This window comes from Physeter macrocephalus, chromosome 14 (assembly GCF_002837175.3).
Source record: "Physeter macrocephalus isolate SW-GA chromosome 14, ASM283717v5, whole genome shotgun sequence".
NCBI classification, from domain to species: Eukaryota; Metazoa; Chordata; class Mammalia; order Artiodactyla; family Physeteridae; genus Physeter; species Physeter macrocephalus.
The window spans coordinates 111380081-111395091 of NC_041227.1; the positions used below are offsets into that span (position 1 = coordinate 111380081).

General features: G+C 38.1%; 1 long non-coding RNA gene and 1 pseudogene across 1 annotated transcript in view; one reads left to right on the forward strand and one right to left on the reverse strand.

Annotated features, from left to right (window-relative positions):
* The window catches only part of LOC129392786 (uncharacterized), a 52720-nt gene extending 41538 nt beyond the window's left edge, over window positions 1-11182 (forward strand). The window contains exon 4 of the long non-coding RNA XR_008619387.1: window positions 11009-11182. This is a non-coding gene — a long non-coding RNA (uncharacterized lncRNA). The remainder of the gene's footprint in view (window positions 1-11008) is intronic.
* Window positions 1-15011, reverse strand: part of LOC102983668 (leucine-rich repeat-containing protein 37A3-like) — a 235292-nt pseudogene that overhangs the window by 158505 nt on the left and 61776 nt on the right.

The window sequence follows — 15011 nt, forward strand, 5'->3', positions numbered from 1 at the left end:
CTGACATGATTACATCTGGCAGTGACATACAAAATTGATTTCTTGAGCATTGCTTACATGTTTTTTTTCTTTATTATAAAGGCCTAAATAATATTGTAACAACCCAAAGCACACAGGCTTGTTGGAAAGTTAAATCACTGTGGCAGACGGTACATCCAGTCCTCTACATTTCCTAGGCATCCTTGGAGTTACATAACTTGTTCTGGCGGACAGTCTCTGAGTGACAAAGCTACCTCTGGGCTAAGGTGGGAAAGATCTGGGATGTCTCCTGCATCCTCTCTCCGGCTCAGTGGCAGCATTGGAGGCTATTAACTGAGGTAGTGAGTCATGAGATGGGAGCTGCCTGTAACAACCACAAGGAGAGTTGCCCTGGAGGCTTGCCCAACATAAAAGGTAGAAGTTTGTTGAATTTTGCCACTGATGTTTCAGCATGGCCTTGCTTATCCTATTATAATGATAAACAAGTATAAGAAAAGATACACAAGCTTATAATAATGGGAAAAAAGGCAAATTAAAACAATGAGATACCATTTCACCTATTATAGTTTCACTTATTATTGTTGAAAAAAAAAGAAAAGTCAGAAACTACCAAACTTTGATGAAGATGTGGACAAGCACAAATCTTCTTGCATTGCTGGCAGAGATACTAAAAGATGATAAAGTAATTTTGGAGAGCAGTTTGGAAGTTAGTAATGAAATTAAGAAGGACATGATCTATGGACTAGGAATCTACCCCATTGAAAATGTCACAGAGGTCTATAAAGGGTATATGCCCAACATTGGCATACTGTCCCTTCTCCAAGTCCTGCTAACATGGTTTTTCTGTTGATATTTTTTAGATTTTAATTGGGTTTCAGAGGATTTGTGACAGTGAAAAATCTGACATAACCTATATGTCTATTTCTTTTTTTTTTTTTGCGGTACGCGGGCCTCTCACCGCTGTGGCCTCTTCCGTTGTGGAGCACAGGCTCGGGATGCACAGGCTTAGTGGCCATGGCTCACGGGCCCAGCCACTCCACGGCCTGTGGGATCCTGCCGGACCCAGGCATGAACCCGTGTGCCCTGCATTGGCAGGCGGACTCTCAACCACTGTGCCACCAGGGAAGCCCTATATGTCTATTTCTGGTAAAATAAGTAAAATATCACAATCAATGAATGGGACACATATAGTAAAACTTAGAGATAGATTTTAAATACATAGTTTTAAATTATAAATTAAGGAAATTAAACATCCTTTACATAAGCTGAAAACACAAAGACACATCAAATAACATCTGTTTTACAAAGTTACATATATAGCCAAGACTGTGGGTAGGGAGGAGAAAGAAAATGGGCACTGAAGATAAAAGGGAAAATAAAAACAAAAATAAAGTAAAACAAGAGAAGGGCTTTGCATAGAACAGTTGAGGAGCATGATTAATTCTGAGGCAATAAAGAACATTAAAAGAAAAAAAAATTACCTGTACAATTCAAAAACCACCTTGAGACATATCCATTTTAATATACTTGTATCTCCCATAGCACAGGCTCGGGATGCACAGGCTTAGTGGCCATGGCTCACGGGCCCAGCCACTCCACGGCCTGTGGGATCCTGCCGGACCCAGGCATGAACCCGTGTGCCCTGCATTGGCAGGCGGACTCTCAACCACTGTGCCACCAGGGAAGCCCTATATGTCTATTTCTGGTAAAATAAGTAAAATATCACAATCAATGAATGGGACACATATAGTAAAACTTAGAGATAGATTTTAAATACATAGTTTTAAATTATAAATTAAGGAAGTTAAGCATCCGTTACATAAGCTGAAAACACAAAGACACATCAAATAACATATGTTTTACAAAGTTACATATATAGCCGAGACTGTGGGTAGGGAGGAGAAAGAAAATGGGCACTGAAGATAAAAGGGAAAATAAAAACAAAAATAAAGTAAAACAAGAGAAGGGCTTTGCATACAACAATTGAGGAGCATGTTTAATTCTGAGGCAATAAGTAACATTAAAAAAAAAAAAATTACCTGTACAATTCAAAAACCACCTTGAGACATATCCATTTTAATATACTTGTATCTCCCATACTCTGCTTCCAAAAACCTTTAAGGATAGGTTCACCTTTGCATAAACCTATATTACCCCCATTGTAGGGACATATCTCTTATTATCAACATGACCTTGGTCAAGGATTCATAAAACATCAACTGAAAACTTCCCTAGACCACACCTGGTCCACATAATAACCTCATTTACTTAACCTTGACTCAAAGAGCTGAACTCACTTTTTAGAACTCAAAGAAAAATTCAAGGGTCAGGGTCAGCATTGAACTTTGAAAGTTAGATCTCCCATTACCACTAATCAGCTCGTTTTCCATATTCGTGTTACACATAAATGTGTGATGACTGGCTGAACGAGATCAAAATAAACATCATCAGTCTGAATATTAGTCGGACTAATTAACATTATTATTCGCACCTGTTGGGTGCCTAGGACATTGTAGGCATTCAGTTGATATTCCTTGAGTGAATGGATGGCTGAATGAATAGCGTTAGGTATTCTAAACCCAGTCAAAGGAAAATTTAGAATTTCAGATTACATCTCTACTAACCAAAATCTCCTGCCAGAAGTCTGAGTTGGGGGGTGTATGGTTCATAATTGTTCTTTTTCTTGTTTTTCTAAATTCTTGTATGAGTTTCTTTTGTTCTCCTTTGATTTTCATCTTTTCTTAAGTGTCAAACAAGAGTCCCCTCACTTCAATAGACATTTATTAAACCTTTATTAAATGCCGGGGAAGATATTATCTCTGCCTTCGAGGAGTTGCCAATCTAGCGGTGAATTCAGGCATGTTAAAGAATGTCCCTCCAATGGGGCAGATTCTGAACAGGTGCTATGGGGTCAGGGAGAAGCGGCATCGTCTTAGCCTGGGGACTCAGGGAGGTGACCCCTGTACAGGACGAAGGAGGTCTACAGTGCGAAAGCTGAGCTGAGAGGACAAACTAGTGGGGCTGTGAGTCGCCAGGATTTTGCTCTTCAGAACATTTACTTGGGTTCCTAGATTCTGCCGTCATTCAGAATTGAAGTCATAAATCTATAAAGAGCCTCCAGAGCTGGTGCTTCCCCTTGAGCTGATCTCCCCCTTTCGTATGGAAACTTACTGTAGGAAATACTCCAATGAATTCAGATGCCAGATTGTTGGAAAGAGCCCCCTTTCAGCTAGAGGAACCACATATCTTTTTATTGAAGTGTCATTAGTTTACAGTATTGTGTTAGTTTTAGATGTACAGCACAGTGATTCATTATGTTTGCAGATTATATTCCATTATAGATTATTACAAGATAATAGGTATAATTCCTTGTGCTATACAGTATATCCTTGTTGCTTACCTGTTTTATGTATAGTAGTTTGTACCTGTTAATCTCATACTCCTAATTTCTCCCTCCCCCTCCCCTCTCCCCATTGGTAACCACAAGTTTGTTTTCTATGTCTGTGAGTCTATTTCTGTTTTGCATAGACATGCATTTGCATTATTTTTCAGATTTCACATATAAGTGATAACTTATAATATTTGTCTTTCTCTAACTTATTTCACTAAGCATAGTGTTCTCTAGGCCTGTCCACATTGCTGCAAAAGGCATTATTTCATTCTTTTATATGGCTGTGTAATAGTCATATATATATATATATATATATATATATATATGTATCACATCTTTATCCATTCATCTGTTGATGGGCATTTAGGTTGTTTCCATGTCTTGGCTATTGTAAATAGTGCTGCAATGAATATGGGGGTGCATGTATCTTTTCGAATTATGGTTTTCTTCAGATATATGCCCAGGAGTGGGATTGCAGAATCATATGGTAATTCTATTTTTAATTTTTAAGGAACCTCCATACTGTTCTCCATAGTGGCTGTATCAATTTACATTCCCACCAACCGTGCAAGAGGGTTCCCTTTTCTGCACACCCTCTCCAGCATTTGTTGTTTGTAGATTTTTTTTTTTTTTTTTTTTTTTTTGCGGTACGCGGGCCTCTCACTGTTGTGGCCTCAGCAGTTGCGGAGCACAGGCTCCGGACGCGCAGGCTCAGCGGCCATGGCTCACGGGCCCAGCCACTCTGCGGCATGTGGGATCCTCCCGGACTGGGACACGAACCCGTGTACCCTGCATCGACAGGCGGATTCTCCACCACTGCGCCACCAGGGAAGCCCTGTTTGTAGATTTTTTGATGATGCCCATTCTAACTGGTGTGAGGTGATACCTCATTGTAGTTTTGATTTGCATTTCTCTAATAATTAGTGATGTTGTGCAGCTTTTCATGTGCTTCTTGGCCATCTGTATGTCTTCTTTGGAGAAATGTCTGTTTAGGTCTTCTGCCCATTTTTGGATTAGGTTGTTTGTTTTTTTAATATGGAACTGCATGAGCTGTTTATATATGGAGATTAATCCTTTGTCCATTGATTGGTTTACAAATATTTTCCCCCATTCTCAGGGTTGTCTTTTCATCTTGTTTATGGTTTCCTATGCTGTGCAAAAGCTTTGAAGTTTCATTAGGTCCCATTTGTTTATTTTTGTTTTTATTTCCATTACTCTAAGGGGTGGATCAAAAAAGATCTTGCTGTGATTTATGTCAAAGTGTTCTTCCTATGTGTTTTCCTCTAAGAGTTTTTGTTTTTATTTCCATTACTCTAAGGGGTGGATCAAAAAAGATCTTGCTGTGATTTATGTCAGAGTGTTCTTCCTATGTTTTCCTCTAAGAGTTTTCTAGTGTCTGGTCTTACATTTAGTTCTCTAATCCATTTTGAGGTTATTTTTGTGTGTGAATTTTTATTTTATATTGGAGTATAGTTGATTTACAATGTTGTGTTAGTTTCAGGTGTACAGCAAAGTGACTCAGCTATACATATACATATATCCATTCTTTTTCAGATTCTTTTCCCGTATAGGTTATTACAGGATATTGAGTTCCCTGTGCTATACAGTGGGTCCCTGTTGATTATCTATTTTATGTAATAGTAGTGTTAATTTGTTAGTTTGTTATTTGTTAATCCCAAGCTCCTCATTTATCTCCCCTTACCGTCCACTATTCCCTTTGGTAACCATACATTTGTTTTCGAGGTCTGTGAGCCTGTTTCTGTTTTGTAAATAAGTTCATTTGTATCATTTTATTTTTAGATTCCACATATAAGTGATATCTTAAGGATGTTATGTATTTGAATCTCCATGTTCCCTATTTAACATTGCAAATATGTATTACTTTGAATAACAATACAGCCCTTACCAACTCAAGTCAAAGAATGAAAGCAAAATAACAATAGATAATAAAACACATTATAACAGAATATTTTGACTTTATAATATTGTAGTCTACATTCTGTTTCTTAGCATAACCTTTGATCTAGACTTTTACAGTCATATAATACCACAGAAATTAACATTTGTGTATGAAATAAATCTTTTTTGCTAGGAAATCCAGAAATAGAACACAATCATTTAAAATCTTGTCAAGGGGCTTCCCTGGTTGTGCAGTGGTTGAGAGTCCGCCTGCCAATGCAGGGGACACGGGTTTGTGCCGCAGTCCGGGAGGATCCCACATGCCATGGAGCGGCTAGGCCCGTTAGCCGTGGCCGCTGAGGCTGTGCATCCGGAGCCTGTGCTCCTCAACGGGAGAGGCCACAACTGTGAGAGGCCCATGTACCGCAAAACAAAACAAAAAATAAATAAATAAAATAAGATAAAATCTTGTTGAATAAAATAACATTTTTTTTTAAATGACAGTTTTTAACGTTGGTATCAGAGTGGGAAATTGGCATTTTTTGCAAGGCTGTCAGTATAATCCTTATGCCAAATAATCTATGTGAATTGAAAAGGTAATTTTTTAAAAAACAATTTTATAGCTAGCAGCTGTGTGACCTACAGCATACATCACTTAATCTTTTTTTTTTTTTTTTTTTTCACTTAATCTTTTTAAGTCAGTTTAGTTTTACAATACCACCACACCTAAGAGTTAACATTTTTTGTGTGCACTTATTATGGGGCTAGCATTATACTGAGAGGTTTACATGTCATACTACCACTGTATGAGGTAGGTACGATTAGCCTCTTTGAGTTTAAGCTTCTTAATCTGTAGAATGGGGATAATTGTCTAGAATTTCATGACTAGTAAGTGGCCAAGTCAGGAATTGAATTCAAGTCTGTTGTACCCTACAGTCTAGGGTATGCGGGCCTCCCTTTGTTGTGGCCTCTCCCGTTGCGGAGCACAGGCTCCGGACGCGCAGGCTCAGCGGCCATGGCTCACGGGCCCAGCCGCTCCGTGGCATGTGGGATCCTCCCAGACCGGGGCGCGAACCCGGTTCCCCTGCATCGGCAGGCGGACGCGCAACCACTGCGCCACCAGGGAAGCCCCAGTCTAGGGCACTTTTAACCCCATACAGTACTTCCTCATGTCGATTTTCTCCCTTACCCTTCCATGGTCATGGCCTCCCAACCCTATGTATTCTGTGGACTGATACTTGCTGCATTCTTTCTTCTCCCTTCGCATATTTGTTTGAGAATCTTTCCAACATACTAATCTAGGTCAAGGACGACTAGGTTTTCATACTGCTTCTCCCCTTTCTTTTTGATTTTCTGGAAGGAATTGAAAAAAAAAAAGTGTCTTCAAAACACATATCTTATTGTGTTGTTTTCTGCTTAAAGTCATTTAGTGGTTTCTGATTGCTCTCAAATAAAGTCGAAAATGACTTATTAAGGTTTTCAAACTGCATGATCAGACCCCTGCCACCTCCCTGGCCTGAAACTTGCTCTTGTTCCAGTGCTCCACAGTTTTTCTTGTTATAGGTCCTATAAAGCCGTGGTCCCCTACCTTTTTGGCAGTGGGGGCTGGTTTTGTGGAAGACAGTTTTTCCATGGGCGGGGGCCCAGGGGGCAATGTTTCAGTATGTAATGCGAGCGATGTTTCAGGTGGCAGTGCGAGTGATGGGAGCAAGCAGCAGATGAAGCTTCGCTCACTCGCCCACTGCTCACCTCCTGTTGTGTGACCCGGTTCCTAACAGGCTGCGGACCGGTACCACGGGGCTTGGGGACCCCTGCTATAAAGGAACACTTCTTTTGCTTGGAGAAGTTTTCCACTACTTATCTATTAACTTTCTCAAGAAAGTGTTTCCATCTCATATAGTCAACAGTTTCCTTGGTTAAGTGCTCTAAGTGGTTCACTGTATTGCTTCATAGCATTTAACTCTGTTCATAATGTTTTCTGTACACATTTTGACCATCACCCAAAGATTCACATTACCATTTAAGAGAAGAGGAGAGGTGACGTCAGCAAGATGGTGTAATTAGAATCCCTGGACCCTCCTTTCCCCCATGAACACATTGATTCAACAACAGTAAATGGACAAACCCCCTTATGAGAAATCCAGAAACAAATCGAGAGGCTCCTGCACCCTGGGTGAGTGCAAATCTAGCCACTTTGAAGTCAGTAGGAAAGGCTGAGAATCCTCTAACCATAATCCCTACCCCTGGCACAGCACCATACAAGCAGAAGGAACCCCTAGTGCCCACTGCTTCGTGGAGAGGGAAAGAGTTGGACGATGTGTCCAATACTCCAGCGTTTTGGGGGAGCTGCCCAAGGGACTGGTTTCTATCTCACCTGTGCTCTTGGAGCGCTCATGGGACCTGGCATATTCTAGGTGTCCTGGGGGCTAGTGGGAACAAAAATGGTGGTTTGAAGTAGCAGCAAGCAGTCACTATAGCCCCTCCCTCAGGCTCCACACAGAGCAAGCAGGTGTAAAACCCCAGATCCCAGCTTCTTCCTGGGAAAGTAATGAGTTGGACTGTGTATGGGTTTATAATATACATGTAAAAGTATAAAAATATGGTAACAGTGTAAAAGGGGAAGTGAAGAAATGAAAGTATACTATTGTAAGAATATAGAAGTATACTATTGTAAGAATATACAGAGAGTATAATATCACTTGCAGGTAAACTGTGATAAAGATGAATACCATAGGGGCTTCCCTGGTGGTGCAGTGGTTGAGAGTCCGCCTGCCGATGCAGGAGATGCGGGTTTGTGCCCCGGTCCGGGAGGGTCCCACATGCCGCGGAGCAGCTGGGCCCGTGAGCCATGGCCGCTGGGCCTGCGCGTCCAGAGCCTGTGCTCCGCAATGGGAGAGGCCGCGACAGTGGGAGGCCCGCGTACCGCAAAAAAAAAAAAAAAAAAAAAAAGATGAATACCATAAACCTCAAAGCAATAAAAAAACTCCACTAAAATAACAAAACAAAATGCTGGCTAATAAAACAATAAAAGGGATAAAATAGATTAGTAAAAATAATTTTTGCAAAAGAAGGCAGAAAAAAGGAACATAGAAAATAGGACTAATAGAAAACAAACAGTAATTCTGAAACTCAGTCATATGAATAGTAGCATTAGATGTTAATACTCTTATCTCAAGTAACAAGTAGGTTAAAAGTAAAAGAATGGAAACATATACCACACTAACATTGATTAAAAGAAATCTGGAATGACTATTTTAATATCAAAGTAAATTTCAGAGAAAAGACTTTTCCAGGGTAAAAGGTGATTTCATAGTGACAAAGGGGTCAGTTTATCAAGAGGACATAATAATTCTAAATGTTTATGCACCTAATAACAGATTTTCAGAATACATGTCACTATAAACTGATAGAATTGCAAGTAATAGACAAATCCACAATTTTAGTTACAGATTTTTTAAAAATAAATAAATTTTTTTATTTTTTGCTGCTTTGGATCTTCATTGCTGCGCATGGGCTTTCTCTAGTTGTGGCAAGCAGGGGCTACTCTTCCTTGTGGTGCTCAGGCTTCTCATTGAAGGTGGAGAGGGAAAGAGTTGGACGATGTGTCCAATACTCCAGCGTTTTGGGGGAGCTGCCCAAGGGACTGGTTTCTATCTCACCTGTGCTCTTGGAGCGCTCATGGGACCTGGCATATTCTAGGTGTCCTGGGGGCTAGTGGGAACAAAAATGGTGGTTTGAAGTAGCAGCAAGCAGTCACTATAGCCCCTCCCTCAGGCTCCACACAGAGCAAGCAGGTGTAAAACCCCAGATCCCAGCTTCTTCCTGGGAAAGTAATGAGTTGGACTGTGTATGGGTTTATAATATACATGTAAAAGTATAAAAATATGGTAACAGTGTAAAAGGGGAAGTGAAGAAATGAAAGTATACTATTGTAAGAATATAGAAGTATACTATTGTAAGAATATACAGAGAGTATAATATCACTTGCAGGTAAACTGTGATAAAGATGAATACCATTCTAAATGTTTATGCACCTAATAACAGATTTTCAGAATACATGTCACTATAAACTGATAGAATTGCAAGTAATAGACAAATCCACAATTTTAGTTACAGATTTTTTAAAAATAAATAAATTTTTTTATTTTTTGCTGCTTTGGATCTTCATTGCTGCGCATGGGCTTTCTCTAGTTGTGGCAAGCAGGGGCTACTCTTCCTTGTGGTGCTCAGGCTTCTCATTGAAGTGGCTTCTCTTGTTGCAGAGCACAGAATCTAGGTGCGCGGGCCTCAGTAGTTGTGGCACACGGGCTTAGTTGCTCCACGGCATGTGGGATCTTCCTGGACCAGGGATCGAACCCGTGTCCCCTGCATTGGCAGGTGGATTCTTAACCACTGCACCACCAGGGAAGTTCCTTAGTTATAGATTTGAATACATCTCTCTTAATACTTGATAGCAGAATAGACAGAAATCTGGTAAAGAAGACTCAGAATTAAGATGTAAATTATCCCCAATTTATCTAATAGATCCAGTGCAGTCCCAGCCAAAACCCCCAGCAGTCTTTGTGTGTCAAAATAGACAAACTGATTCTAAAATTCACATGGAAATGCAAAGGACTTAGCATAGCCAAAACTTTTTTGAGAAAGAATAAAGGTGCAGGACTTATCCTATCTGATTTCAAGCCTTAATATAAAGTTGCATAATCAAGACAGTGTGATGATGGTTTCCCGAGTGTATACATATGTTAAAACTAATCAAATTGTATACTTTTAAATATGTGCAATTTACTGTATGTCAATTAATACCTCAGTAAAGCTGTTAAAAGTGATTACTGCAAAGAAATCATGAATTTTAAGTTATATCAATAATGCAAGAAAAAAGCAAACACTGGAAAATGATAGAGCCACATTCCTTCCGCCTCCAGTACAAGCCTGTTGGGGAGTACACAGTGAGGTCAAAAACAACAAGCTTAATCAAGTCAAAGAAGAAGTAAACTGAAAAAAAAAAAAAGAAAAAGAAATTTTCTAGGAAACTACTTGGTATATGATTAACAGGTACGATTATTAATATACCACATTCTGTTTATTTTGCCTTGAGATATTGACTAAAGCTTGTATGAAATCATCCCTTTAGCAAGGTATTTAACAATGATACATCCGAGACTTGATGTGAACCCTATGTGATTAGTAAATGAACATCATGACTTATTTAGCAAGCTGATCATGCATTTTCTCCCCCTTTTAGAATTCTCTGTGTTGTGAACGGTAGCTTGTTTAGTTATACTGGTGACTAAAACCCAGTGTTGAAATAAGTTCTACTAAGAGCCAGACCTCTGAATCAGTGATACATTTTTAGTGACAATAACAAGGTTACTTGTTCCAATAATACATAAAATAATTATTTTTTAAAACATGGCTGATTTTATCCTTATTTCTTGTTTTAAAAGTATCTTTTTTTCTGGTATTTAAAATGTATATTATATGAGTAGACTTGCATATACATAAAATTTATAAATAAGTATACATATATTGGAAAAATCCAAAGCAGGAACAAGCCTGTTGAGAATATTCAAGAAGTATGCAGACTGTCCAAGAGAATGCTACTGAATTCACAGAGAATTTATGAGCGTGTTTTTTGCATTTCACACTACAGGGTTAGTTCAAGTTTGAGTTTAATAACATTGGAACTTGATAGTCCTGAAAATTACAGCATTTGGACATATTCTATTTTGTGTTTTATAGACAAGTTGCTGAGCTGACCTACAACTATTTAAACCCCAAAAGACTTCAAATTGCAGAGAAAATACTGGAAACTTTCTCTAGTCCTACTGAATGGTGAGGGGCATACAGAATGTAGAATTAAGATCATGCCTGTATGTTTTCAATACTTATTATTATATAAAGAGCAGTCAAAGCTTTAAAGAGGTCAAAGAACAATAGCCACACACCTAGGATTTACTAAAACCATCCAAAATTAAACTAATTTATTGTAGAGTTTATTTGGTGATTGAGAAAATACTTGACTCAGTTTTTTAAAAAATCGAGATTGAAATATAACATTATATTAGTTACAGGTGTTCAACATAATAATTTGATATTTGTATATATTGTGAAATGATCAACCTAGGAAGTCTAGTTAGCATCCATCACCACACATAATTAGAAATTCTTTTCTTGTGATGAGAAATTTTAAGGTCTACTTTCTTTCTTCAAATATTTGATATAGTGTTAACTATAATAACCATGCTGTACATTACATCCCCATGACTTTGATTCAATATTAAGAAAAAAATCATAACACAAAACTGTATAGTGCTTACGATTTCAATCATCTGTTTAAATACATTTTGATATCTTTCTAGTTTTGTTTTTAAACAAAGAATAGTTGCTTTGGGGATATGAATTTATATGTTATTATTTTTCTCCTTTTAAAATTTATATATTTTACATAAAATTGACATGACTATGTGTTAATTATTTGAAAAAGTTCACTGATAAACATATTTAGGTAGCTTCATATATAATTTCTTATTCTTTACTTTTTATAAAATATATATTTAATGTGATTTTAATTTTGTAATTTAAAAAATATTTTTATTTACAAAATTAGAAATTAGAAACTCTCTTTTGCTAACCTATGAACAGGATCTTTAATTTTAAATAGAGAAATTTGTATCATAGGACAATGATATAGTGGGGGTATTTTGTATAAGATATTATTTGCATCTCTGTAGGTAAGCTTTATTTTTCCTCATTATAAAATATTTTTATATATAATATGGGGAAACTAACCTATACTTTCTTTCCTGTTCTTATTTGCTCTCTTGTAAAAATTGTCATGTTAGGGATGCAGGCTTTTTTGGTAGTAGATTTATTGAAGTGTAAATAAATATAATAAACTACACATAACTAAGGTGTATAAGTTTTGATGTATGCTACACCCAGGAAAACATCGACTGTGTGTTAATTATTTGAAAAAGTTCACTGATAAACATATTTAGGTAGATTCATATATAATTTCTTACTCTTTACTTTTTATAAAATATATATTTAATGTGATTTTAGTTTTATAATTTAAAAAATAATTTACAAAATCAGAAATTAGAAACTCTCTTTTTCTAACCTATGAACAGGATCTTTAATTTTAAATAGAGAAATTTGTATCATAGGACAATGATATAGTGGGGGTATTTTGTATAAGATATTATTTGCATCTCTATAGGTAAGCTTTATTTTTCCTCATTAAAAAATATTTTTATATATAATATGGGGGAACTAACCTATACTTTCTTTCCTGTTCTTATTTGCTCTGTTTTAAAAATTGTCATGTTAGTGATGCAGGCTTTTTTTGGTAGTAGCTTTATTGAAGTATAAATAAATATAATAAACTACACATACCTAAGGTGTATACGTTTTGATGTATGCTACACCCAGGAAATCATCACCACAGTGAAGATCATGATCACATCCATTATCCCCCAAAAGTTTCCACATGCCCCTTTGTAATCCCGATCTCCCAAGCTTGCACAAACCTCCCCTTCACTCCAGCCATGTCTTAGGCAACCACTGATCTGCATCCTATCGATATGGATTATTTTAATATTTTCTATAATTTTACATTCATTGTAGTACATAATAATTTCTATTTGTGATCTGACTTCTTTCATTCAACTTAGTTATTTTGAGATTCATTGATGTTTGTAGTATTTATTAATAATTCATTTCTTTCTATTGCTGAGTAGTATTCCTTTGTATGATACACTAATTGATTCATTCATTTACCCACTGATGGACCTTTGGGTTGTTTCCAAGTTTTGACATTACAAATATATCTGTTATGAATATTTGTGCACAAGTCATTGTATGGACATATGCTTTCTTTCTCTCAGGTAAATAACTAGGAGAGGGCCTCCCCTGGTGGCGCAGTGGTTAAGAATCCGCCTGCCAATGCAGGGGACACGGGTTTGAGCCCTGGTCAGGGAAGATCCCACATGCCACGGAGCAACTAAACCTGTGCACCACAACTACTGAGCCTGCGCTCTAGAGCCCGCGAGCCACAACTACTGAAGCCCGCATGCCTAGAGCCCGTGCTCCACAACAAGAGAAGCCACCGCAATGAGAAACCCACACACCACAACGAAGAGGAGCCCCCGCTCGCCGCAACTAGAGAAAGCCTGTGTGCAGCAACAAAGACCCAATGCAGCCAAAAATAAATAAATATATATATAAAATAAATTTATTTAAAAAAATAACTAGGAGAGGAATGGTTGGATCATATGATAGGTTTAACTTTTTAAAGAAAATGCCCAACATTCTCTAAAGCAGTTCTACCATTTTACTTTCCCATTAGCAATGTTTGAAAGTTCCAGTTCCTCCACATCTTTGCCAATATTTGGTATGGTCATTTAAAAAAAAATTTAACCATTTAAATAGATTTGTTGTGGTTTTAATTTGCATTTTCCTAATGACTAATGTTGTTGAATTGTTTCATATACTTATTTGCCATTCATACATCTTCTCTGTTGAACCGTATGTTCAAATCTCTTGCTCATTTTTAAAAACTGGATTGTTTGGTTTCTTATTGTTGAATTTTGAGAGTTCTTAATATATTCCGTATAAGAGTCCCTTACCAGGTATATGCTTTGCAAATGTTTTCTCTCAGTCTTTTGCTTGTCTTTTCATTGTCTTAAGAGCGTCTTTCAAGGAGGAGTAGTTTAAAATTTTGATGATGTCTGTGATAGTTAATTTGATGGGTCATCTTTACTAGACCATGGGGTGCCCAAATATTTAGACCCACATTATTAAGGGTGTGTCTGTGAGGATTTTTTTTGTGTGTGTGTTTTTTTGGCCATGCCACATAGCATGCGGGATCTTAGTTTCCCAACCAGGGATCGAACTGTGCCCTTTGCAGTGGAAGCACAGTGTCTTAACCACTGTACAGCCAGGGAGGTCCTGTGTGAGGGTGTTTTTAGATGAGATTAACATTTGAATCAGTAGACTAAGTAAAGCAGATTGCCCTCCCTAATTTGGATGGCCCTCATCCAATCAGTTGAAAGCCTGAATAGAACAAAAAAGCCCTTCTCCTGCTCTAATAAGAGGAAACTCCTGCCTGACTGCTTTGAGCTGGGACTCAGTCTTTTCTGGTGTTGGACTCAAACAGAAACGTTGGCTCTTCTTTACTCTCAAGCCTGTTGGCTTTCGAACTGGAACTTACACCGTCTGCTCTCTTGGTTCTCAGGCCTCTGGACTTAGACTAGAAGTACACATCCTTTGTCTCCAGCTTGCTGACTGCAGATCTTGAGACTTCTTAGCTTCCATAATTGCATGAGCCAATTCCTTACAATAAGTTCCTTCTCCCCCGCCCCCCATCTTATTTATTGGGTCTGTTTCTCTGGAGAATGCTGACTAGTACGAAGTCCAATATATCGATTTTTTTTATGGACCATTATTTTGATGTCATATCTTAGAAATTTCCCCCTAATTCAAATTACAAAAGTTTTCTGCCATGATTTATTCTAGAAATTTATAATTTTCAGTTTTTTTTTGTTTTGTGTGTGTGTGTGTGTGTGTGTGTGTGTGTGTGTGTGGTACGCGGGCCTCTCACTGCTGTGGCCTCTCCCATTACGGAGCACAGGCTCTGGACGCACAGGCTCAGCGGCCATAGCTCAGAGGCCCAGCCGCTCCGCGGCGTGTGGGATCTTCCCAGACCGGGGCATGAACCCGTGTCCCCTGCATCGGCAGGCGG